This window comes from Paramisgurnus dabryanus, chromosome 21 (assembly GCF_030506205.2).
Source record: "Paramisgurnus dabryanus chromosome 21, PD_genome_1.1, whole genome shotgun sequence".
Taxonomy (NCBI): domain Eukaryota; kingdom Metazoa; phylum Chordata; class Actinopteri; order Cypriniformes; family Cobitidae; genus Paramisgurnus; species Paramisgurnus dabryanus.
The window spans coordinates 24,116,206-24,143,604 of NC_133357.1; the positions used below are offsets into that span (position 1 = coordinate 24,116,206).

Below are 27,399 nucleotides of genomic sequence, written 5' to 3' on the forward strand. Positions count from 1 at the left end.
AATACATATGAACGGCCGCTACGCTAATACGATTTTGTTTTTCTCTCCCTGTCTCGTCCTCGGGTAAACAGACCCAGTCCCGGTAGATGTGAAAGTCGGCACACCTCTGATCTACTGGCTGTCCTTCAACGTTATGCCCAGCTGTTACCTGACCAACGATCACCGGCAGAACCGCTTAATCTCCGCTAAATCTCCATTTCCGTTCTCCCAAGGGTTTTTCCCTCCTAGGACTTATTTTTCCTCGGATAAAAGCCCGGGGTTTTTTTTCTCCTAGGGGGTTTTTCACCCCGGGGAGGCAGCCTTTTTGGGCTTTACCTAGCTTCCTCTTCTATACGTTGCTTTAGTAATACGTGCAATTATAATATTGAGTCATAGCCGCAGCAAATTTAACTGCTCATGCTATCATGTATTTTGTTGTGCTATCTGTCGTTTGCTGTGCTTTCCACTGCTTCTATTTATGTAAAGCTGCTTTGAAACAATTGACTTTTGTGAAAAGCGCTATATAAATAAAATTGAATTGAATAGTAAAAGAATAAGGTCAGAATCAGAGGACTCGCTGGCTGACATCCCACCAAGCCAGAATGACAGCTACAGGTCAGGCGCAAGCTTTATCCAATACCCTTTTGTAGGTACGTGACAATCTCCGCTGTGTCACGGCTGTCAGTTTGGTTCAAGCAACTTCGGATTTCCTCAGGCAATGTGCAGGGTAAAAACATTCTTGAAATTGTAATAGATATTTAGTTTAATTGCTCAACTACAAGTGATAATTATTCAGTTAATTTGAACGATGACGACCACTGGAGTTTTACCACCCGCAAAATGGAAAACAATGGGACAAAATAAAGTGATGACTTTCAAGTTTCAAATGGCCAGTATTTTGTTATTCTTGAAAATTTTATTCACATATCTACCTTTTGCACATTTTATTTATGTTCAGTAGATATTTCTAGCTCAAGCAAATCCACAAACTTCTAAAAGGATTTATTATTTTTTACAAGGTCGTCTGTTGACTGCTGAATATAAAACCCCTTCAATATAGGAGTCGAGTCAGCAAAAAAAAAAAAAAAAAAATAGAGTACCGGCACCTCTTTTGGGCCACTTAAAGCACTGAGCGGTACCCTGTTTTTTTACTGAGTGAAGAGAATGCTTTAGTGTTTTATTTGGTAAGAGCACCACCTGGTGGATAATAGCATCATTAGCAGGGTAGCTTGTCTCTTAATTGACGAGATAACTCATCAATGGTTGGGAAAGAGTCCTCTGAACGTGTTAATCATGCATATGAAGAGATCTATTTGAACAAATGCTGTTTCAAACTTAAATAAATTTCTGGAGTGATAGCAGAAGGGTATCAAAGTCAAAGCATATTAGCATTTGTCTGCATGTAGCTGTCCGTTAGATTTTTCAGAGATCTACAACTCTTCCCTGTGCAACCCGGAAGCTTGACCTATGACCCACTTTCTGTGCGATCTCAATTTCTGCACTTGAATTTGGTGTTTTGAATTTACAGTACTCTTAATCTTGAAAACCTAAAGCTGTATTTTTCAAAACTGTATATTTAGTCTAAAAATTCAAGTAAGGAAATTAGGAAATTTTCCACCATACTGGATTTTGTCTTAAAGGGGGATAGACAGTTTTATAAAGTTTGGTAACAAATATATTCAAGCAACTTTCCTACTGGTATTTTTACGTGTCAAATAGGGGTGTGCAGCAGAACCATCTGTATGTGTATTTGTATCTGTTGCAATCTAAAAGAAATTGTATCTGGAAATTGGCGTAGCCTAAACCAAAAATTCATTACAAGAAATATTACAGGAGATTAACAAATGTTGAGAATCACCTGTTAGTGGTGATTTGTCTGTCTGTGAAGATTCCTCTTTGTTTTGAGATGTGTTTGTATGTGGAGAGTCCTTTGTCTGTGGAGATCTGTTTGCCTGTAAAGAATTAATAATGTTCATTAGTAATGAAATAGTCATGTCATGTTGATAACTATTTAATAGTTCTAACTAAATGTTTCACTTATACACTGTCAGAAATAAAGGTACAAAACTGTACCTTTTCTGTCACTGGGGCTGTATACCCTACACTGTAAAAAAAATCTTTAGAAATTACAGTATTACTGGGTATTACTGGCATCTAGCTGCCAGTAACTTACTGTCGATTTTACATTTATGTTTTTTGCTCGCAACAGTTTTTTAATGAACATTTTTAGTCTTTATCCTCTATAGTCTACAGTAAGTTACTGGCAACCAGCTGCATAATTACAGCTAATTTTTTACAGTGTAAGTTTCTGTTTGGTACCTTTACAGGAATACAAAACAGAATACAATTTTGGGTAGATTACCGTACCTTAAGAACCTACATTGTTAGAAAAAAGTCAAAATATGTAACCTAGCTGTCAGTGGGGCAGCACCCTTTAAAAAGTTAATTGTATGGACCATTAGGTACAAATATGTAAACATTTAGTACCAATATGTACCTTTGAGATACTAATATGTATTTTTGAGGTACTAATTGCAAAAACCCTAAACGTAAAAAACTACAGGTGAACACCTCCTAGAAAACTTTTATTGTTTTTTATTTTAGCTGGGTATAAAGAAGAATTTCCCTCTTACTGAACCAATATGTATAAAGTTATTTATCAGACTATGTATATATTCATAGATTGCAATACCTTTTTATAGGCTACCTTAAATATCCATACAAATCAGCTGCCACTAGAAGTTAAACAGACAAGCTACTTTCATGATTTCAAAACTAAAATAAAGTGTAGAGGACTTACAAGATATACAGACAGTTTACTTTAGGTAACCCCAGTTTTCGTTGCTGTTTGACTTTAAATAACTCCCCATAATGCTATCGTGCACATGCATTCAAAGTGTCATTCGATCTGTCCTGAAATTACATTGATACACAGAACAAAGCCAAGTTTATTTTTAAAATGACGAACGAATAGTATGTCCAAAACCTTAGTATACATAAAAGGGTAGGTGAAAATTACCGGGATTTTGGACTATTTCTCGCGAGATTCAGAGGCACGTGTACTTAAGTATCGTCCGAAACCGCCTACTTACCTACAATATAGTAATGGAAACAGTACGTGAACAGAGTAGTATGTCCGAATCCTCAGTATTTACTAAATAAGTAGGCGAGAAATTCCCAGATACCCTACTGAGTCCGCCCAGATTCTGAAGCATGCATCGGATGGACACTTCTATCCCAGCTTTCCCATGATGCCACGCGAAAGCAAAGCAATCGACATATCGACCGGAGACCAGCCAATTGGGTGATTTCGAAACACAGGGCTGTTCCAGCACCCTGCCTTCACGCACAGACCCAGGATTTACCACAAAGTGCTCAGCTGATTCATGAAAATAAAGCTTTAGAATTATCACAGCTGTGTTGAGATGGCAGTAAATATGTGATAGTTTGTTAGAAAAATAAATTTGAAAAAAGTTTTGTTTCATATGGTATTCACTTCTATACATTTTCATTTATTGTGATGTTTTATTCATAAATTTTTTTATTCATACATTTTTTTATTCATGTTTCCTGTTGTTTAAAGTAAATACAATAAATTTGTTGATTCACTAAAATATTTATAATCACATGGTCTGCATTGTCTAGTTTGTATCCAAGCACAGCTGTCATCTGTCAATACATATTAAAAACAGTCTGCTTGTTTTACTTATTTTTGCCACTAAAAAAATAATGTGTAATATAATATCTGTAACACTGACAGAGACCGTAGTAGAGTTGTCAAGTTACTGATGCAATCAGGTGTTAGTGCACCTGTCCCTCATACAAACGCATAAGTTTTCATGCCTGTTATTAGGTTTGTTCGCGTTAATGCAAAGCTGCAAGAACCAAGAGGCAGATGACATCAAAGTACCGTGAGAGCAATTCCAGAAATCATACGGAGAAGTCTGATTTCGAGTCGCTCTTGTGGTGTCATCCTCCTGTCGTTTCTTGTGGTTTCGCATGAACTCGAACAAGTCTACTAGTCATAGGTCACATGTTAACGTCAACATGGCGGACGCTGTCCATACTAACGCGAACATACATACTGTCTTAGCGCTCGTTAAGTAGGTACTCAGTGAAATTCAGTACCTACTCAGTAAGTATGCGATTTTGGATTCAGCCTATTTCTCAACTTTTCTTTATTTAAAACTTTAACACAAATGGTATAAACACTTTTCCCCCTAATTGAGTTAAAAAAGTGAAACGAAAATCATTCTTAAAACACCAAGAGTCCTCTTTATCAAACTTGGCCTCACACCTATTCTGGGAAAAGAGTCAGTAATGTCTGGAACCTCGCACCCATTTAACCAGTTTTTCAAAAGTTATTTTCCCTCTTCTGTTAAAGTGCCCATATTATGATAGCTTTTCCACAAGTTATATAGGTGTATGAGTTCCATAAAGCATGTTTCAAAAGTTGTTTGCTCGAAATAGCTTGTAGGAAAAGATTGTTACCCATCTCTAGTAGCCTCTTTTTCAGGGCAGTTTAGATTGTGCCGTTTTGAGCTAGTCATTACATATTTATGAGCTACTGCTCCTTTGATCACGCCCCACTACTAACGTCATGTGCGCGTGCATAGTGATATCGTGAGCAGTACAGACCAAACTGTGTTATTATTTTATATATTATTATTATTAACGGTTTTTGTTGCCAACAGACAAATCAAGCAGAAAAGTATCACTTATAAGTAACGTTACACTACAGGAGAAGAAACTCATGACACACAATGATTCCAGAGTAAATTTTGATGTAGCAATCTCAACAATAAACACGTTTTCCCTGGACAATACTAACATATTCCAGTTATAAAACATTTTCAAACGCATTATTTTCGCAAATTACAGAAATTAAGACCCGGCGGGGGATGTATACTGCTTGTGGAATGCGTGCTAATTGCTAGAAGCTAGCGGGAGGTCCAGACCGTTACAGTTATTAGAGGCTCGGGGGTTAGCCTCATCAGAAAAGCCAGGGCGCTAAGGGCCGGTCTCGGTGTGTCAAACTCATCATGACACACAAAGATTCCAGCGTAAATTGTGATGTAGCAGTTTCAACAATAAACTCGTTTTCCCAGGACAATGCTAACATATTCCCGTTATAAAACATTTTCAAACGCATTATTATCGCAAATTACAGAAATTAAGACCCGGCGGGGGATGTATACTGCTTGTGGACCGCGTGCTAATTGCTAGAAGCTAGCGGGAGGTCCGGACCGTAACAGTTATTAGATGCTCGGGTGTTAGCCTCGTCAGAAAAGCCGGGGCGGTAAGGCCCGGTCTCGGTTAGTTTGGAAAAGCACTATTACTTAGTTCTTGTAGAATTGTGAAATAAAGCCGTTAAATATTTTTTTTAACTTTCGAAACCACGCTGCAAACTATCTAGCCTGCAAAAATATCTATAACATCACTATACATTTAAAAGGTATAATTTACGGGATTAGCATCAATGTATGATCTCTGTTTTGAGATAAACATGCTCTAATGTTGTATTTTGTGACCAAAGACGACAACATGCAAAATATAACGTGACTTCTTACCTTTTTTTGTTGATACAACGATCGCGAATCGAATCCAGACTGTTTCAGATGTGTGAATGATCCATGAAAGTCCAATAAAATAAATTCAATGACCATTTTTGTCCACAAATGCGTATAATCCGTGAAATATAGATACATAGTGACCGTCTGTGATAGTCTGTTGTTTACATCACATTTCGGTAACACACTGTAGTGTATATAAGATTATTCCGGGTTCCAAAAACCACGTGTTAAAACTTTGCTTTTAAAAGTAGGCGGGAGTATAATCCATAATATCCAGAGCCATATCCATGGCTCTGATAATATCCAAATTGCTGTTATTTCCGTGAGACATGATAACAGCACAGAGGGTGTGACTGCTCTGTGCTCTCTAGCTACCTGGTGGGTGGAGACCTGCAAGTGGGGTGGTGGGCATGAAAATTCAAACTGAATGTGACGAAACGGTTTGTTACGTCACAACGGAGCTGAGTTTTAACTGGCGCAATCTGAGACTCAAGGCAGAGGACATTCAGAAACCTGTATCTCACTCAAAACAGCATGGATGGATTTTTTTCCAAGTTTGTATGCGTGTGGGAGCATCAGAGACACAAACGAACACCCCAAAACCCAGAAAAAGTGAGTTTTTCATAATACGGGCACTTTAAAGGGATAGTTCACTTTAAAATGAAAATTCTGTCATCATTTACTTATCCTCATGTTGTTCTAAACCTGTATGAATTTCTTTTTTTTTGACTAACACAAGAAAAGATATTTTAAGAAATAATGTTAAACACCCAGCAGATGGTGTTTTTGCATCTGCCGGCGCTGCCCCGCCGGCTGAGAAAGCCGAGCATCAGAGCCCGGCCTGTAATCAGCAATGGAACAAAAAACTGTGGCGACGTGACGTCTTCGTTCCCTTCCTTTAGGGAACAAGGGTTACATACAGGGGCGGCGTTTGCGTATGGCAGGGTATGGCAGTTGCAGAAATCAACAGGCTATAACGATGCTCATTAAAGATAATTGTAAATATTTTCAGTAAAACATATCTGAACATTGGTACATCACTAAAAGGGATAATTTATACGTGTGTTCGACTTCATACTATAACACAGGAACGGACATACGGATGACATCAACGTGCCGCGAGAGCTGTTTGAAAGCAAACTCTTCCGATGATTTCTCGACTCACCCTCGCGGGACTTTGATGTCATCAGCCTGTCGTTCTTGCAGCGCAGCTTGAAGTCCCCGGCAGAAGCTAAGGTCTCATAATGACCGCTGCTGTTATAATCTTAATTTTCGCAAGTAAAATCCTTTTTTGTTTTAACATTCAAACAGACTCCGTTCTCCCTCACACTCGCGCTATGCATATTGCATACATTATTCCAGAAGTGATATGATTGGTTCTCTGTGAATAAATAAACATGTTCTTCCACTGGGAAATTGTAGCGCAGTCGAAGTGAATTGTATTAATTATTTGCGCACATTTTTTAACCCTGTAAGACCCACGGTTGCAAATTTACAACATCACTTTTAACAATTAAAAAAAAATGCCTGCAAATGTTTTTTTCCTCTCAAAACCACATTTACATAGTTAATGGGTCCTATTGTTTGTCCTCACAATCCTATTGGATAGAAGAAGTGTTTATAGGTCCGGTCATCTGGCTATGAACTCACTCTACCTGCAAACTTCCCGCTGAGCTCAACTCCTTTTTTTGCATGACTGGATTTGTCAGGATTAAAGTAAGTAACATTGCTTAAATATTTTTTTGGGTGTTTATTACAATGTCTAGAACATGTACATATTTAGTTATTTTGGAAAACTTTCATCAAATTTGATTTAGAGCTTGTTATGTCTATGTTGTAATTCTACAACATTGGGTCAGAGTGGTAGTCAAAATACCCTGTGCACCTTACACATTACATAAGGACACTGCACTTTTCAAATGATCACAAATTGAAAAATAAATGTAGTAGAAATGTAGTATTACATGATTAATTGTAACTAAGCTCTAAATGTGTTTTTCTGTTAATTGTTTTACTTAGTTTAGCTTAGACCATTATTAAACACATGAAAAAATGTTATGGGATATTTGAAACTTCAGCATCTATGGCAGAATTTGAAACTCCCTGTATCTTTGTAGTTTTTTTGTTTGTTTTTTAACTTCTAAATGATCCTGAGCCATTTTTTCTCAATGTTGCCCAAGCAGCTGTTAGTAGCATTAGGAGATAGAAAAACAGATTCTGAATGTTCTGGAATTTTTGGGATGCCTGTTGCATTGTCCAGGGACAGGTGCGAATGGTCTTGAATGTGAACTTGTAAGTGCTCTGGGGGGATGCATGTGTTCCTTTAGTATGATAAGTAGAGAGCATAATAGGCTGCAATAGACAGTATTGTTTGAATGTAGTGAAATGTTGATTATCACTTAATTGAAATTATAATACTTATGGGCATGCTAATGGCAATACTTAGATTTCTACCCACATGGTCTACCACCCTGTCTATTATTTCAGTTTATCTACTACAATGTAAGACCCATTTGTATTATTCACATATTCAACTTCATTTTTTTTTACTTTTTCCATTTCAGAATGCCACAGAAAGGTATTTTATTCAGTGTGCAGGATGTGATTGCTTTTGTCCAAAATGGAGAGAGCGATTTTGAAATCGACTCAGACGACACGGATTCAAGTGACTCAGAGAATGAAGATGCAGGTGAAATGGACAAAGAAAACCACCAACCCATTGACTGCCCAGCCAATGATGATGTGGAAATCAAGCCCCAACCAATTAAACACACTGTGCCCCGGGACAGATTTCGCTGGCTGAAAAAGGATTTTATCAGTCCCAATACCGATTTCTCTGGTTCAGAAATTACCAATGATGCCACCTCCCTCCTTACCCCACTGGCGTACTTCCAAAAGTTTGTGACAGAAGACATGATTGAGGCTTTGACAAGAAACACAAATGAGTACAGCTTGCAAAAAAGTGGAACATCTGTCAACACCAATAGTAAGGAAATTGAGAAGATGCTTGACATGTACCTGAAGATGGGCCTAATGCAAATGCCTGGAGTCCGCATGTATTGGGAGACAGACACACGGTACACTCCTGTTTCTGATGTGATGTCCCGCAACAGATTCCAATCTCTGTTGACTTCACTACACTTTGTAAACAACTTGACTGTGTCAGAGATGGAAAAGAAGGACAAACTCTGGAAACTCAGACCATGGCTGAATTCATTCAGGGAGAGATGCCTGCAGGTGGTACCCGAAGAGCACAACTCTGTGGATGAAATGATGATTCCTTTCAAGGGGAGATTCAGTAACATCAAGCAATATATGCCCGGCAAGCCACACCCATGGGGGTTCAAACTGTGGGTGAGAACTGGAATCTCTGCCATGCTCTGTGACTTTGATGTGTACCAAGGGAGTGTCAATGGAATACGACAAGCCAAATCTGAACTTGGACTATCAGGTGATATTGTGATGAAGCTCGCCTCCACTCTTCCAGAGGGTCATAACTACAAGATCTACGCAGTCAACTACTTCACCCAGGGACGGATTGGCAATCTGTGCGTTCTGGAAAAGTCCAGAACGGCCGTTCAACGGAGGGCCGTCGCCCGGCCGATGGCAAAAAAGTCTAATAAATATGAACAGCCAACAGCAGAGGCACTAATACGATCACTTATATGCTGCTACGTGTAAAAAAACGAGGGAGAAGAGTCGGCCTACTAGCCGTGATTGGTCCACAGATTCCCGGAATTCGCGAGCGTCTATGTTTGAAAGCCTGAGCATCCACAGCCTGGTCATGATGAGGGACAGACGAGTTAACTTCACATCAGCAAGAGCTAAGTGCCAGTAGTAGCAGGACACGTGACATTATAATATAATATACACGATATAAAAATAAATAAAACTCACGTGAAAATTAACGTAATGCGCAACTAGTGTTAGAGAAAGACGTGATGTGAGTGTGTGCGCACGCGCCGTGTGTGTGTGTGTGAGAGAGAGAGAGGTGCGGGCGCGATTGAACAGTGGAAACATAAAAACAATACATACTCTGTCATTTTGTTCATATGGGACATAATTCAAACGGCAAAGTGTTTGCTTAAAGGCGCTCTAAGCGAATAATGTGCGACGTCACTTCCTGTTGATGTTTGAACTGTTTTCAAACAGACAGAGCATAGCTAACTCCTCCCCCTCCCCCTCCCTTCCGTGCTTTCATGAACGCGCCCAACCCCCACCCCCAAATCCTTCTTGCCGTTTATTGGCTGGAATACTTTGTTTTGTTTTGTGCTGGCTAGGTTTGGCCATTTGTTGATATTGCCGTTTGTGAAGCCTGGGCTGTCTACAGAGATCGGGTTTTTTTACAGTTTGATCAGCGGACAGGCTGCAAGCAGATAGTGAGGAGATGTTTCCGGTATGTAACAAAAAATGTTTTATGGTCTAAAACGCTTCAATTCGCTTAGAGCACCTTTAAATTTGTATACAGTCGCAATAAAACAAAACATTTTGCTTTTGTCAAACTGTAAACTCTTGTCAAACTGTAATGTACAACTAACTGTCATCTAACCAAAATCACACACATCAAAGCAAAAAATATTTATCCAACCCCGTTTAAAAACAGTCTGTGGGTGGACATTAATCGTATTGCATTGGTTTTCATTTCTTTCATTGACTTTATTGTATATGAGAGGTTGTAGTGAGCTCACATTTTCTGCTACAATGAAGACTAAGGTATTGAATTAAACGGGTAAATATCAGGCATGCATTGCAACCACTCTAAACGTGCTAATAAGAAAGGGGGCTAAATAATTGACCAAATATTAGTTTAACCAAAAAATCCTAGCTTGCACTTTCTGTCTGTCTTCCATCAGAGTGCAGTTTTTCCTTGTCTTTCATATTTGTGTTTAGTATTGTGGAATTGGCAAAGACCTGGTGGTTGTTTGTGAAAGCTGTACAGACAAACTTAATAGGCCTACAGTAGCTATTTTCATTATTTCACAGCCTTATTATACATCAAAGTTTAATATGACATGGACAAAATATTAAATATCCTTGTCTAATAGTCTGACAGTATTGTGGCATAGTATCAGGACATCCTTGTGTCTGTTGTGCACGGCTAGGGGCGAATGGCCGGATGATGGGCCTATTTGGGAAAAAGTCCAGGGCTGTTTTTTAGCCCCAGTCCGTCCCTGGTCATATGTGGAATAATGTGTGCATCTTTGAAAAACTGTAAGAATACAGTTCCATAAGTTTTGAGAAATAATAATGTTGTGAGTATATTTGCCATGCAGTTAAATACTTTTGTCTATAATATGGAAATCACATAGTAGGAAATAATGTGATACTGCAAAGTTACCCTTCTAATTTTTATTTATGATATACCCAGCTAACAGGGAACTTTCCCATAACTTTGGCTAACGTTCTCTAAAGGTTCTCCTAAAGTTATCCAAAAACGTTCTTGCAATAACATTAGTAGAACGTTTCCCTAACATTATCTGCAATTAATAAACGTCCTTAAAACGTTAGCATTAGAAACGTTAATTTTGTATTGTTAGTGGAACGATATGCACACCTTAGTATTGAAAACGTTACTGTTGTGTATGTAATGTAACGTTCTTAAAACGGTAACATAGAAAACGTTATAATTGTGTATGTAATTTAACGTTCTTAAAACGGTAACATTGAAAAAGTTATAATTGCATTGTTAGCAGAACGTTCTACACACCCCAGCATTGAAAACGTTACTATTGTGTATGTAATGTAACATTCTTAAAACGGTAACATTAAAAACGTTATAATTGCTTTGTTAGCAGAACGTTCTACCCACCCTAGCATTGAAAACGTTACTGTTGTGTATGTAATTTAACGTTCTTAAAACAGTAGCATTGAAAACGTTAAAATTGCATTGTTAGCAGAACGTTCTACACACCCTAGCATTGAAAACGTTATCATTGTGTATGTAATGTAACATTCTTAAAACAGTAACATTAAAAACGTTAAAATTGCATTGTTAGCAGAACGTTCTACACACCCTAGCATTGAAAACGTTACCATTGTGTATGTAATGTACTGTTCTTAAAACTGTAGCATTGAAAACGTTATAATTGCATTGTTAGCAGAAAGTTCTACACACCCTAAATGAAAACGTTACCATTGTGTATGTGATGTAACATTCTTAAAACAGTAACATTAAAAACGTTATAATTGCATTGTTAGCAGAACGTTCTACACACCCTAGCATTGAAAACATTACTGTTGTGTATGTAATTCAACGTTCTTAAAACTGTAGCATTGAAAATGTTATAATTGCACTGTTAGCAGAACGTTCTACACACCCTAGCATTGAAAACGTTACCATTGTGTATGTAATGTAACATTCTTAAAACGGTAACATAGAAAACGTTATAATTGTGTATGTAATTTAACGTTCTTAAAACGGTAACATTGAAAACGTTATAATTGCATTGTTAGCAGAACGTTCTACACACCCTAGCATTGAAACCGTTCCTATTGTGTATGTAATGTAACATTCTTAAAACGGTAACATTAAAAACATTATAATTGCTTTGTTAGCAGAACGTTCTACACACCCTAGCATTGAAAACGTTATTGTTGTGTATGTAACTTAACGTTCTTAAAACTGTAGCATTGAAAACGTTAAAATTGCATTGTTAGCAGAACCTTCTACACACCCTAGCATTGAAAACTTTATCATTGTGTATGTAATGTAACATTCTTAAAACAGTAACATTAAAAACATTATAATTGCATAGTTAGCAGAACGTTCTTCATACCCTAGTATTGAAAACGTTACTATTGTGTATGTAATGTACTGTTCTTAAAACTGTAGCATTGAAAACGTTACCATTGTGTATGTAATGTAACGTTCTTAAAACGGTAGCATTGACAACATTTTAATTGCATAGTTAGCAGAACGTTCTTCATACCCTAGTATTGAAAACGTTACTATTGTGTATGTAATGTACTGTTCTTAAAACTGTAGCATTGAAAACGTTACCATTGTGTATGTAATGTAACGTTCTTAAAACGGTAGCATTGACAACATTTTAATTGCATAGTTAGCAGAACGTTCTTCATACCCTAGCATTGAAAACTTTACTGTTGTGTATATAATGTAAACTTTTTAAAACTGTAACATTGAAAACGTTACCATTGTGTATGTAATGTAACGTTCTTAAAACAGTAAAATTAAAAACATTATAATTGCATAGTCAGCAGAAAGTTCTTCATACCCTAGCATTGAAAACGTTACTATTGTGTATGTAATGTAACGTTCTTAAAACGGTAACATAGAAAACGTTAAAATTGTGTATGTAATTTAACGTTCTTAAAACGGTAACATTGAAAAAGTTATAATTGCATTGTTAGCAGAAAGTTCTACACACCCTAGCATTGAAAACGTTATAATTGCATTGTTAGCAGAACATTCTACACACCCTAGCATTGAAACCGTTACTATTGTGTATGTAATTTAACGTTCTTAAAACGGTAACATTAAAAACATTATAATTGCTTTGTTAGCAGAACGTTCTACACACCCTAGCATTGAAAACGTTACTGTTGTGTATGTAACTTAACGTTCTTAAAACTGTAGCATTGAAAACGTTAAAATTGCATTGTTAGCAGAACGTTCTACACACCCTAGCATTGAAAACTTTATCATTGTGTATGTAATGTAATATTCTTAAAACGGTAACATTAAAAACTTTATAATTGCACTGTTAGCAGAACGTTCTACACACCCTAGCATTGAAAACGTTACTATTGTGTATGTAATGTAACGTTCTTAAAACAGTAACATTAAAAACGTTACCATTGTGTATGTAATGTAACGTTCTTAAAACGGTAGCATTGAAAATGTTTTAATTGCATAGTTAGCAGAACGTTCTTCATACCCTAGCATTGAAAACGTTACTGTTGTGTGTAATGTAAAGTTTTTAAAACTGTAGCATTGAAAACGTTACCATTGTGTATGTAATGTAACGTTCTTAAAACAGTAACCTTAAAAATGTTATAATTGCATTGTTAGCAGAATGTTCTACACACCCTAGCATTGAAAACGTTACCATTGTGTATGTAATGTAACATTCTTAAAACAGTAACCTTAAAAATGTTATAAATGCATTGTTAGCAGAATGTTCTACACACCCTAATTGAAAACGTTACCATTGTGTATGTAATGTAACATTCTTAAAACAGTAACATTAAAAACGTTATAATTGCATTGTTAGCAGAAAGTTCTACACACCCTAATTGAAAACGTTACTGTTGTGTATGTAATTTAACGTTCTTAAAACTGTAGCATTGAAAACGTTATAATTGCACTGTTAGCAGAACGTTCTGCACACCCTAGCATTGAAAACTTTACCATTGTGTATGTAATGTAATGTTCTTCAAACGGTAGCATTGCAAACATTATAATTGCATAGTTAGCAGAACGTTCTTCATACCCTTGTATTGAAAACGTTACTATTGTGTATGTAATGTACTGTTCTTAAAACTGTAGCATTGAAAACGTTACCATTGTGTATGTAATGTAACGTTCTTAAAACAGTAACATTAAAAACGTTATAATTGCATTGTTAGCAGAAAGTTCTACACACCCTAATTGAAAACGTTACTGTTGTGTATGTAATTTAACGTTCTTAAAACTGTAGCATTGAAAACGTTATAATTGCACTGTTAGCAGAACGTTCTGCACACCCTAGCATTGAAAACTTTACCATTGTGTATGTAATGTAATGTTCTTCAAACGGTAGCATTGCAAACATTATAATTGCATAGTTAGCAGAACGTTCTTCATACCCTTGTATTGAAAACGTTACTATTGTGTATGTAATGTACTGTTCTTAAAACTGTAGCATTGAAAACGTTACCATTGTGTATGTAATGTAATGTTCTTAAAACAGTAACATTAAAAAAGTTATATGCATTGTTAGCAGAACGCTCTCTACACATAATGGTAACGTTTTCAATGCTAGGGAATGAAGAACGTTCTGCTAACTATGCAATTATAATGTTTTTAATGTTACTGTTTTAAGAATGTTACATTACATACATAATGGTAACGTTTTCAATGCTAGGGTATGTAATGTAACATTCTTAAAACAGTAACATTAAAAACGTTATAATTGCATAGTTAGCAGAACGTTCTTCATACCCTAGCATTGAAAACGTTACTATTGTGTATGTAATGTAACGTTCTTAAAACTGTAGCAATGAAAACTTTACCATTGTGTATGCAATGTAACTTTCTTACAATGGTAGCATTGAAAACGTTATAATTGTATTGTTAGCAGAACGTTCTAAAAACATTAACATTGAAAATGTTAGCATGACAACATTACCATTGCATAGTGGAACATTCTAAAAATGTTAGCATAAAAATTTATCTTCTGGGGATTTAAATAGGGGTGAGCCAATCCGATATGCAGTATCGATATTAGTCCGATTTGGCAAAAAATGGCCAGATCAAATATTGTAGAAGGGTGTACAATCCAATCCGATACCAACCCAGCCAACAATTTTATGTTATAAAAACGTTCCGATAACGTCTTACGAAAGTTTGGGAAACTTTAATTTTTTTACATTCTTAGAACGTTAAAAGTGTCCAGTTTTTTTAGACGTGGTATTAACGTTATTGTTTGGTTATAAGAACGTTATTCAAAACGTTTTAGAAAGGTTTAGTCTGTTGTTATATTAATGTTCTAATAACGTTTTTAGAAACATTATTAAAACGTTCCATTTGCCATTATATTCATGTTCTCAGAACGTTTTTCTAACGTGCTTTTCTAACATTACATACACAATGGTTTTTGTGCTGACTAATTAAAAATTTTGCTACTTTTTGAAACATTTAAATAAAAATTAAGAAGCAGTATTGCACAATGTTTCATTGAGTCATTTTTTGCACAGTAAAACATTTCTTCTGTAGCTGTTTAAGCATTATGCTTTTTGTAGGGCTAACATGTTATATTATATGGTCTCCTCTCCACTAATAAGCTGGTGTGTGGTGGGCGTTCTGGTGGATCCAGGTGGATGCTGCACATTGGTGGTGGTTGAGGAGATTCCCCCATTCATATGTAAAGTGCTTTGATCACTGGAAAAGCGCTATATAAATGTAACTAATTATTTGCAGCCTAATTAAGTGCGTTTACATGCACAGTCTTACGCCGATTATGCTTAATAAACTGATAAGATGTGGGGTCATGTAAACCCGTTAAACGGGTTTCCTTTATCGGGGAAAGCCCATAAACCGCGTAAGCAAAAACCAATCGTCACAGGTAGTTTTTTGCTCATTACGCCGATTTCACGTGGCATGTAAACACCTTAACCAGCTTTCCCACGGTTTTGTCCATGTGCGCATGTCTCCGCGTGTGAATAAACGTCACACGCGGAAGTAAGCGCAAAGTAACGCATAACAGTCTCCGCTCGACTAAAGCAGTTGGCAGAGAAAATGTAAAATAGAAGCTCATGTTACATTTAGAGGTTCTGCAGACGTGAGAAGAGATACAACAAGTACAGCTTAAGACAGATATGGCGTTGGCTTTTTGAACGACTATTGTGTACTACAGGTGGTGACGTCACTGCCTGCGAGAAAACTGATAATTCTTCAAGTCCCCTGTAAACGCAGTTGTCTGCATAGCCGGCTTATTGATTTGCATGTAAATGTAAACAGTTTTCTGTAATAAGCTGATTTTTGATAGTTATCCGCTTATTCTGTGGATGTAAACGCACTCATTGATTAAAAGGGTGATAGAGATGGTATTGGATCAGTATCAACAAATACTCAAGGTTATGGTATTGACATCGGTATCAGACATAAAAAGGTTGTATCGGCACAGCTCTAGATTTAAAGAAATTTAAGTAAATGTAAGGATGAGAAAAATAAAAATGCCTAGTCCTGGATTAATATCCTAATGCTTTTTGGCATAAATAAAAATCTAAAATTTTGAGCTATAAAATGAATTGTTGGCTATTGCTACAAATATACCTGTGGTACTTATGTGGTACTGTGTTTTTTGTGATTCAGTCACATTTTATTTTAATCTAATTGATTATTTCAATGATCCAGTCTTGACTCAACTGTGGGGTGGGAAGGCTAATGAATAATCTTTTAGCTTTCCATTTTATAATTTCTATATTGGAATTTTAGAGACAAATATAATTGCAATAACATTTACATACAAAATCTTTGAGAATATTTAAGTGAAAGGAATGTTATTTTTTAAAATATATATGAAAAACATTGTTAATATGAGTGATGTAACGGATTTGCCAGGTTTTTCCCTCACTCACTTCACCAGATCAAAATCACCCAATTACTAATCACGATCACCTGGCACACCTTATCATCTCTGCACCATTTAAGGCCATGTTTACATTAGAGCATTTGCGTTTTAAAACGGCATTTTAAAATGAAAACGATCCTCGTTTATACTGGCATTTTAAAAAGAATCTTCATCCACACTATACACCACCATAAACGCCTGAAACATGACCAATCACATAACTGGGCATGCGCATAAAAGTGTAAAATAACTTATTACTCTAATAATACCTTACCTTTGCACGTTTATGCAGCCTAGGGGTGTGCGAGGTCCGTGCACGTCCTCCGCTAGCAACACACAAATAGCTAAAAGCCAAGCGCCTAAACGAGCATTATATTAATGACGTTAAGTTTATTGTTTTTATTAATTTATATTCACAAAACGTATCAACAAAACATCGATTAAAATTAAGAGACAAATTATCTGAAACGAAATTCATTTTAAAGTAGCAAACAAAACTTACATTAAACTGGAAAATAATGTCTGACCCATTACAATTCTCCCTTCATATTGGCCTTTGCAACGCCTATATGGCGTTTAAAATTACAGTCTATCTTTCGTAAGCTAACTAAATTTAAACAAATCATAAACACATTAAACCCAACAATACTCAAACATTCATATAAAACAGACATTATATATAAGGATACATGTTAAAACAATCCGATATAGCGTTTATAATAGCTGGTTGGTAGATGTTTACTATTTTTGGCAAAACCTCCGTTGCAAACCAACATTTACATGAATAAAATAATTTTTACTTTGAAAATGATGCGCTGTCACGTTAATATCAGCTGTTCGTTTACATAAGACAACGTCTGAGTTCTCAAACTAAAACAGGGTCTTCAGCGTTTGCGAACGAATCCGTTTATGAGGGTCGAAAACGGTGATGTAGATGAAAGGCGTAAACGTAGCAAAAGTAACGCGTTTTAAAGCATAAACGCATTAATGTAAACATAGCCTAAGACTCTCACACACAAACACACTGTCCAGTGCTAGCTATGTTTGTACGCTGCACGGACTTATCTGACTCTATCTACCAGAGTCTTCCAGTCATTGTCGTCATCTGTGTTGGATATTTGGATACTCTGGAATACACCTGTGACTGGGTGGTGTGTTTGTGCCTGCTCTTCACCTGGACTTTAATTTTTTACCATTACAATTTACCACAACTTTTAAAAAACTGTTTGATTTTACTCTCTGCCTCTGTTGTCTTCTGTCCCTGACAAGTGACTTGAATGTTCCTCTAAAAATGTTTTGAATAATGTTCTTATAACCAAAAAAAACCTTCAGCAAAGTTTTTATAATTTAATGCAAACGTTAGGAAAACGTTAATATAATGGGGATGAAACATTATAATAATGTTTTAAAGTTATTTGAACATTTTTATAACAAGACATAATAATGTTATCATAACCAAACAATAAAGTTTTTAAAAATGTCAAAACATTGTAGTTTTTAACGTTCCAAGAACGTTTAAACCTAATGTTTTGTAACCAGTTACAAACGTTAGAAAAACGTTCTTAGAACATTAATATAATGGCAAATAGAAGGTTTCAAGAACAATTTAAAAACGTCCTTAGAACATTAATATCATGGTGAATGGAATGTTTGAATAACGTTTTAAAACGTGTTCTTAGAACATTAATATAACAACAAACCAAACCTAGAAACGTTTTTAAAAACGTTCTTGTAACCAAACAATAACGTTAATACTACGTCTAAAAAACTGGACGCTTTTACTGTCTAAAAACGTTTAAACAATGTTTTTATAACCTGTTATGAACGTTAGAAAAACGTTCTGAGAACATGAATATAATGGTGAATTTAACGTTTCAATAACGTTTTTAAAAACGTTATTAGAACATTAATATAACAACAGACTGAACGTTTCTAAAAACTTTCGAATAACATTCTTATAACTAAACATTAACGTTAATACCACATCTAAAAAACTGGATGCTTTTAACGTTGTAAGAACGTTTAACAATAAATGTTTTCCAAACTTTCGTAAGACGTTACGGGAACGTTTTTATAACGTAAAATTTTTAGCTGGGTAGCCATATGGAGATAAACCTTTGCAAATATTTGATCCATTGATTTGATCCATTCATGTCCTGACCACCAGGCTAGAAATTTTAAACATCCTTAATCCACACTTACTACTAGTCTATCAAATAGTCTATCCGCTTTATGGATCCGACCGCATATGTACTGTAATAAACAGGCATTCGGCGGCTTTTTACATCAAATGCCGACAGGCTATGCTATTTGGGGAGGCGCCGTTCACGGTTCCCCCTATATTTTTAAAAATCCGAGACATGGTTGGACCTTCCGAACAGGTTGAGCACTTTTATATAGCCTACTGTATTGAGCAAAAAGGCTGCACAGCTTGACCAGCAGGAAGCGGCCACACATCAGCCACCAGACGGGGTTGCAATATAACTCGCAATGTATAACTATTATCAGACCGGCTCTCGCAGCCTCAAAACCCTACCGGCCCACCGGGAAATGTCCCAACTCTCCTGATGGCCACTCTGCTACTGGTTTTATGTATTTTGTTCTGTTTGTGTTTTAAAGTTATTTATAATAGATCAAGTTTACTGTTTAGTGCACTGATATCAGACTCATTTTGGATAATAAAGTTTATTGTTAAATTATTAAACACATATTACATATCTTTGTCACGTGTTTGATCACCACATTTGTGAGTGATCATTGCATTGCATTGTATTCTTTCTATACAGTATATTCTGTTAATGTATATAGTGTATTCTATGTACACTAGGTACTGTAGTATAATATACTGTAGTATAATGTGTACTGTACTATAATATACACCTAAAGAATATCGGCCGATATATCGTTATCTGTCTTTTTTACTCCCTAATATCTGTATCGTCCCGAAAAAACGCATATAGGTAGGGCTCTAATTAAATTACTATCTAAAATGAAACTCATCACAAAAACAACATATCCTTCAACCCATACGACTGTTTTGGTCGTTTGTCCATTCCCTCAAATACGACCAATAGAGACATTTACTAAATTAGCGCCTCTACCAGCCACAGGTGAAACTTTATATATTAGGGTATGCAATTATATTTTTGGGGAATAATTTTGCTGTAATGACATGCATTTGGATATGATTTTCCGTTTAAACTGCCAGGATTATAGTATTTATATTACATATTACACTATTCAGACATTTAGAGCAAATAACGTACCCATTTATTTATTATATGATATAAAACGTCTCGGTTACATATGTAGCCCTCGTTCCCTGAAGGAAGGGAACGGAGACGTCACGTCGTGACCGACGAATTGGGAACCGCTTCGCGGGTGACCTATCTGCTTCGAGAAACCTTTAAAACGCCAATGAACATGGCATGCAGATAATTGCATCTGCCGGCGCCGCCCCGCCGCGCCATTATTTAATGAGTGGCAGGTGCAGTTATCAAATCAGCTATTTTTTGCTGAGAAAGCTGGACAGAAGGAAAGGGTCCGGCCGATATCAGCAGTGGAACAGCAAACTGTGGCGACGGGACGTGACGTCTCCGTTCCCTTCCTTCAGGGAACGAGGGTTACATATGTAACCGAGACGTTCCCTTTCAGTCGGTCACTACGACGTCACGTCGTGACCGACGAATTGGGAATCCCTACACTCTAAAAACCGTTGGGTTATTTGTTTTACCCAATAGGTGGGTTAAACATATTGGGTTGTTCTGTTGGGTTATTCCTAGCTTGTATTGGGTTATTTCCATAACAACCCAGAGAGTTGGGTTAAAATCGGGCTCACGTCACGCATTTTGAATTTCAACGGTTGACCGGTGCCACTGCTGAGTGCGGACAGACACGAGAGGTACGTTTTAAAATATATATCTCTGTGTAATGTTTTATTTTGCTACAAAGTGTCTTTAAGCTCTAAAACACAGTAAACTATCAGTCACGTTTAAATAAGTGTACAAAAACGCTGTTGTCTAGTTTTTGTCCGTTACACCTGTTCCATTCATTAACTGTTACCGATGCCAAACGCGTTTTTAAGCAATCATAAACGTAGAGAGACATCGCAATTTATTTTAATACTAAACAGCACCAACAGCATGAGCCCTTACGAAAATGAATCATTTCTTTTTTTAGTAGTATAACGTTAGTTTCATGGCGTATTGATTGCCATATTGCTTTAACCATGCTTTCTGTAACAGACAATGTTTTTTGGTTTAAAGTGTAGTAAAAACCGTTTTTTAACTTTGTAAGGGATGCAACCGGCTGCTTTTTGCTCCAAATATTTTATTTTGGCGGTCTGTGTTATAGACACAGAGCTGTAATATAAATGTGATTCTGAATGTAAATGTCTTAAGAAATGACTCGATGGCATTTTATTGTCGTTTTACTTCAGTATAATCCCTGATAAAGCGCTGTTTAATCCTGCACGTACTGTTTACTGTAACCCCGGTAACGGTTGAATTTGCAATTCAGCGCCATCTACTGTCAAAGTAGAGTATTTATTCAGCGTGCCAGATGTGTTTGCTTTGAGATTTAATTAATTATTATTTTCTTTAAATGTAGACATTCTTGGAGATATTGCATTAAAAACCTTACAAAATGGCCAGCAAGATGATTCAGCCGTCCTACAGTACCAAGAGGCAAAGCAAACATTTATTAATTTGCAACCTGTAAGTATCATTTATGACACTTGTTTTTTTTAACCTGTTTATGTGTGCATATTTACATTGTGAAAATTCTGTCTTCAGGTCAGAAAACAAACATAATTCGGTATTTGGAGGAGGAGGTATGACGAAGACCCCATGTCCTCCTATGGGATGAATTCGACTAATCACAAGCCTTTGTTATCGTGGGGAGGCATGGCCCAGGAGCAAGACCAGCAGTTGACACATGCTTTAATTTTTTTTTTTTTACATTTTATACAGAGTATCCCAAGCCTTTCACTACTGTTAAGTAGTTTCTGTAACACACAATACATTTTGTACCATGTGATGTTTCCTGAACACACTGTTACCTGCTTAAAGGGACAGTTCCCCCAAAAATGAAAATTGTCATAATTTTCTTCCTCTCCTGTCGTTACAAACCTGTACACATTTTTTTGTTCTGATGACCACAAAGGAAGATATTTTGAGTAATGTTTAAACCAAACAGATCATGAGCCCCATTGACTGTCATAGTAGGAAAAAAGAATACTATGAAAATGAATGGGGCTCATGATCGGTTTGATTTCAAACATTCTTTGAAATATACCTTTGTGGTTATCAAAGTAAAGACTTATATACAGGTTTATAACAACATGAGAGGGAGAAAATTATGACAAAATGTGTGAACTATGCTTTTAAGCAGATTTTAGTTGGATAAGATTGAGTAGATTTGTTTTGTTCTTATGTTTTTGTTTATTTATGTATGTATATATTTATGTATGTGTGTATGTATTTATGCTTCTATACATGTCTGTATTTATACATTTAAATGCAGGTGCAAATGACTAAATGAAAATAAAGCATTATAAATGTATTTGTAAGTTTTGTATTATTTATTTATAAAGCAAATAATAGTAATAAATAATAATAATAATAATAATAATGGGGTTAAAACAGCATTGCAAAAATAACCCAACAAATTGGTTATTTCATAACCCAACTAATTGGGTAAAACTTTCTACCCAATGCATTGGGTTAAAATAACCCAACAATGGGTCGGTGCTATAGTAACCCACCATTGGGTTATTTGTTGGGTTATTTTTAACCCAACTGTTTTTAGTGAGTACCAAAGCGCCACTGAAGCTGACCCTTCCAGTGCCTGCGTAAACCCTCCGACTCTCCCTATTCAGGGAACGGAAATGGGGTTGAAGCAGAGGCCGGTCACTACTTGTTCCTTAACCCACGATAGTGACTAGGCGAACTGGGAAGCGAACTCGTCATGCGGGACTAAGATCGCTGCGGAAAGAAAACCCTCTAGGGGTCTACCACTAAGGTGATGGATAAAAAAGACACGAGGTCTATAAAAAATACTCTCTCTTAGTACACTAGAGAGGCGTGGAATGAACTCCACTAAGGGAAACGTGGTAAATCAGAAGTTTCCACGGAATACTCACAAAGAAACCACTAGGGGGCGCAATGTGGACGCTAGCCTCACCCAGGTTCTTAAGGATACATCTAGTGAGAGGCTGGCAGCCGATGCTCCGCAACATCGGCCACCAAGCGGTGGAGGAGACAAAAAACAGTTTTTTGTAACGTTTTTGCCTTAACTGCCTTCCATAATGGTGCGGTCGTGCAGCACCGAAAAGAAAGGCACCAAGCCGACACAGGAGCCGTTCCTCGATGTTCTTACTGATCTGAGAGAACTCGAGAGGATACCGGCTCAACACGAACACTGTAAAATCTAGTGAACGTATTAGGTGTCGCCCAGCCAGCAGCTCTACAGATATCTGCAAGTGAGGAACCACGAGCCAAAGCCCAAGATGAAGCCACGCTTCTGGTTTAATGAATCTCAAACCAAAAGGGCAAGGAATCCCCTGTTTCTCATACGCCAGGGCGATTGTGTCTACAATCCAATGAGACATCCTCTGTTTAGTGACAGCTTTCCCTTTCTGCTGACCACCGTAGCAGACAAAGAGCTGTTCTGAGGTCGGAAAGCTTTGAATGCGATCCACATACACACGTAGTGCACGAACAGGACATAACAAAGCCATGGCTGGGTCTGCCTGCTCCAAAGGCAGCGCTTGTAAATTCACCACCTGATCTCTAAAGGGAGTGGTGGGAATTTTAGGCACGTAGCCCGGCCGGGGTCTCAGTGCAATGCTGGATTCAGCCGGCCCGAACTGAAGGCACGAATCGTTGACCAAAAATGCATGAAGATCCCCTATCCTTTTAATAGAAGCCAATGCGAGGAGCGTCAAAGTTTTCATAGTGAGGAACTTAACGCTCACAGGATCCAGCCTCCGTGCACCTCTTAAAAACCTAATGACCAGATCGTGCTGACCCACAGATCTACACTCTAAAAATGGCTGGGTTATTTTTTAACCCAAAATGCTGGGTTGAGTCTGTTGGGTTGTTTTGCTGGGTTATTTTTTAACATTTTAAACACTTTTGGGGTAGTTTCAGTTTTCTGGTTGTTGGGTTAAAACTGCTGGGTTATTATGCTGGGTTGTTTGAAGAGGCTCACGTGCTTCGCGCCTTTGATGTTTGAATGTGCTCAGCAACGGTCGTTGTGAAAGGACAGAGTCACTGGAAGAAGTTGTTTCAAGGTAAGTTTATATGTTTTTGTAAACATTTCATGAATATAAACAAAATTATAACATTTTGCGAGACACCAACGTGTTAATTTATACAGACTAAGACGACGGGTGTAATTTAGAGGAATGACGACTGTTCCCAGATAGCCACTGGACACTGTAACGGAACAGGACCGCAACCGCAAAACGATACAGCCGGACTCGTTCCTGGGTCCAAACGCACAACGGGCCGAAGCCGTTTCTGGTCTGTTATTAGGGGTTGTTGCGGATATGTACCAGCGCCGATCCAGCGCTGATTCAGCACCGCCTGATCATCAGTATCGGCTCAGATTCGAATTGCAGATCTGGACCAAATCAGTGTCAGACACAGCTAATGTCTTTCGGTTATCTTTGGGAAAAGTGATCTGGGCCAGATCTGTAAAATGATAGAAATACTGAACTGATGTTTAAGCTGAAACCTCTATCTGGCACGGATCTGGTTCACAATCAGAAAACGTCTCTGAGATAGAAACGGAGGCAAGGGGCTTAAAACGGATCCGGGCCAAATGTAATTGCTATCTGGGTTACCTCAGATCGCCATTTACACAAATTGACTTGAATAATCGTTCTAAGATGTTTAATATGGCATATTAATAAAATCGATGTTACAAAATCCCCATCACACGGTTGATTTATTAACTCATGACAATTTCTGTAAGCCTTTAACAAAGCGAGTCAAAACCGGTACCGAGTCGACCTCCGCAACCCCACTTCGGCTTGTTGGGTCACACACGCGCATAGTTTTCCCAGCTTAGCAATAGCGACACTATTAAATTAAATTTGATGACAAACGAGTTGCTTTCTTGTCATTCGATATGGAAAGACAGACCGCGAGGCGCGAGCAAGTTAACTTAACCGGCGGCGGAGAATTGCGGAGCTGGCGTCTACTCTGTCACTGAGAGGCAGGGACAAGCAGCACTTTCAATTCACCGTCGGTACGGCAGGTAACTCGTCGATAAATGAAAACGAAACAGCGTTTCCAAGAACCGGTGTCTAATATGTATATTGCTTGGTCCTCTCTTTTAAAATGAAACAATAATTTAAGTGTTTGGACATGAACTTGAAAACATAAACGTATTTGTCACCAAGACGGAGGCTGCGTGTACCGTTTAACAAACATTTATATGTGTTATATGAATGAAGATGTGTTATTGAGTCGTATTTAGTTACTATTTTATATTAATTTAATAATATTCTTGGGTTGTCTCCTGTGATTTCAAGTTTATATTGACCAACCCTCTGATCTGTGGCTGATACTGTATCAGAGATGTTATGTTTTTGCAGAGATCAGATGTGATGTTTTCCCATTCTTTTTTTTAGAGTGTGCAGAGTTTTTACGTCCATCCATTGATGAGGCTAGCAAGGCCTTCATACAGCCAGTAAGTATAACATTTAATCATTCCTATTTAAAATGTATTGGGAATGTCTTAATTATCTGCTGCATTTTAGTTCTGCAGCACTTTATTCTTTATAGTAAGATCATCCTATTTGTCAGTCTGTGTGGTTTGCAGCCTTTGTTGTTGACACAACAATTAAAGCAGTGTAACACCAAAGTCTTATGCAAACCGATGACAGGCCATTGCATTTTTGGGAAAAAAATCTCACAAGTGGTGGTAATGCGGCCAGGGATGCAAAAGAAAGTCTTATAATTTTTATAAAATGTATAATTCCCTTGGCCCACATGGTTTTCTGAACACTTAAATCTGATCATTTAGTTCAGACCACTAAAAGTTTTTTCCTCTTTTGTAGATTGCAACAAATGTGGTGGAAGTTCTTCTCTGGACAGAATCCTCAAAATCCTTTCCTTTATTTCCTGGCCATGGGAAACATGCAACAGATCTCTCAATCTTTTTTCTCAATCAGTTTCTCTGATGGAGCCAATACGGAAGTGACTTAAACTGCAATTCGGCCAAGATGGCGACGGCACGCACCGCCTACTTTAGGCTTCAAAAATGCTCTTCACAAACCAGTGGGTGACGTCACGGACACTACTTTCATATTTTTTTACAGTCTATGGTTTAAAGGCATTTTACGTGCTTGAAAATAAATACCCAGGCAATGTGCATCTACTGTAGTCTGTCATTTTCCAAATGGATAAATCCTCTGCTGTTCGGTTCCTTTGTACATCTTTGTTCGTGAGGAGTAACTTTAATAAATGAAGTATTTTTAGTCAAATACATTCCATACTCTGAAACTTGGAACATCTGGTCTATAAAAAACTTAATTTAACAATTACATTGTTTATTTTCTTACACTGCTGCAGATTTGTTTATGTACATTTCAGTATTTCATTTATATATTGTATATACTTATATACAAATTCTGTCTTAAATTCAAACAAATTGATTTAACCTGTTACATTGTTACTTCAATGTGCATAATTTCTGATATTTAATAAATATATTTATACTTGATGGTCAGTAAGCAGCAGTCCTTTAAATGATTTTGCAACTGCCAACTGTAAAAATTTAAGAGTTTGTAGTTATTTTGAAGTCAAATAAACATTTATTTGGTGTTCGCAATGGTCTTGATTTACAATAAAGCACATGATAAAAATAACCCAGCAAGAATAACCCAAACCCAGAATATTAATCTCATAAATGGTTAAAATGACTACACGTTGGGTTTTTTCAACAACCCAACCTGCTGGGTTAAAATGTGTTACCCAGCGTGTTGGGTTACTTTAACCCAGCATGTGTTCTGTCCAATATTTACCCAGCGCTGGGTTGCCAATTGGGTTGTTTTTAACCCAACCATTTTTAGAGTGTACCGTCTATGGGTACGTGATGCGCGGATATTGCCGCGATATCTACTTTAATGGTAAGTAGTGACAGCCTCTTCTCCAAGCGGTGCTGGAGATATGAAAGCACAATACTGATCGAGCATTCCCGGGGGTCCTCTCGTTGAGAGGTACACCATACAACAAACAGGTTCGATTTCAGCGTATACGCCTGTCTCGTAGACGGCGCTCGCGCTGCAGCGATGGTGTTAGATACCGCCTGGGGTAAATCACCTGAAACCTCCGCGCCCCGTCCAGAGACCACACATGGAGGTTCCACAGATCGGGGCGAGGGTGCCATAATGTGCCAGGGAATCAGCCAGGGAGGGGCTGTCGCGAGGAGAGTGAACTCTGTAAACCAATTCCTAGTTGTCTGGTACGGCTCAAGTAATAGAATGCGCTCCTCGTCCTCCCTGACTTGCACAGTGTCTGCGCAATAAAGCTTACTGGGGG

At 37.3% G+C, this 27,399-nt stretch overlaps 1 long non-coding RNA gene and 1 pseudogene across 1 annotated transcript; one reads left to right on the forward strand and one right to left on the reverse strand.

Moving 5' to 3' along the window:
* Positions 1-27,399, reverse strand: part of LOC135772834 (interferon-induced very large GTPase 1-like) — a 97,469-nt pseudogene that overhangs the window by 43,805 nt on the left and 26,265 nt on the right.
* LOC135775826 (uncharacterized) lies at positions 23,889-26,567 on the forward strand. The gene is made up of 3 exons (XR_010543945.1): positions 23,889-24,140; positions 25,488-25,546; positions 25,917-26,567. It is a non-coding gene; the product is annotated as an uncharacterized lncRNA (long non-coding RNA).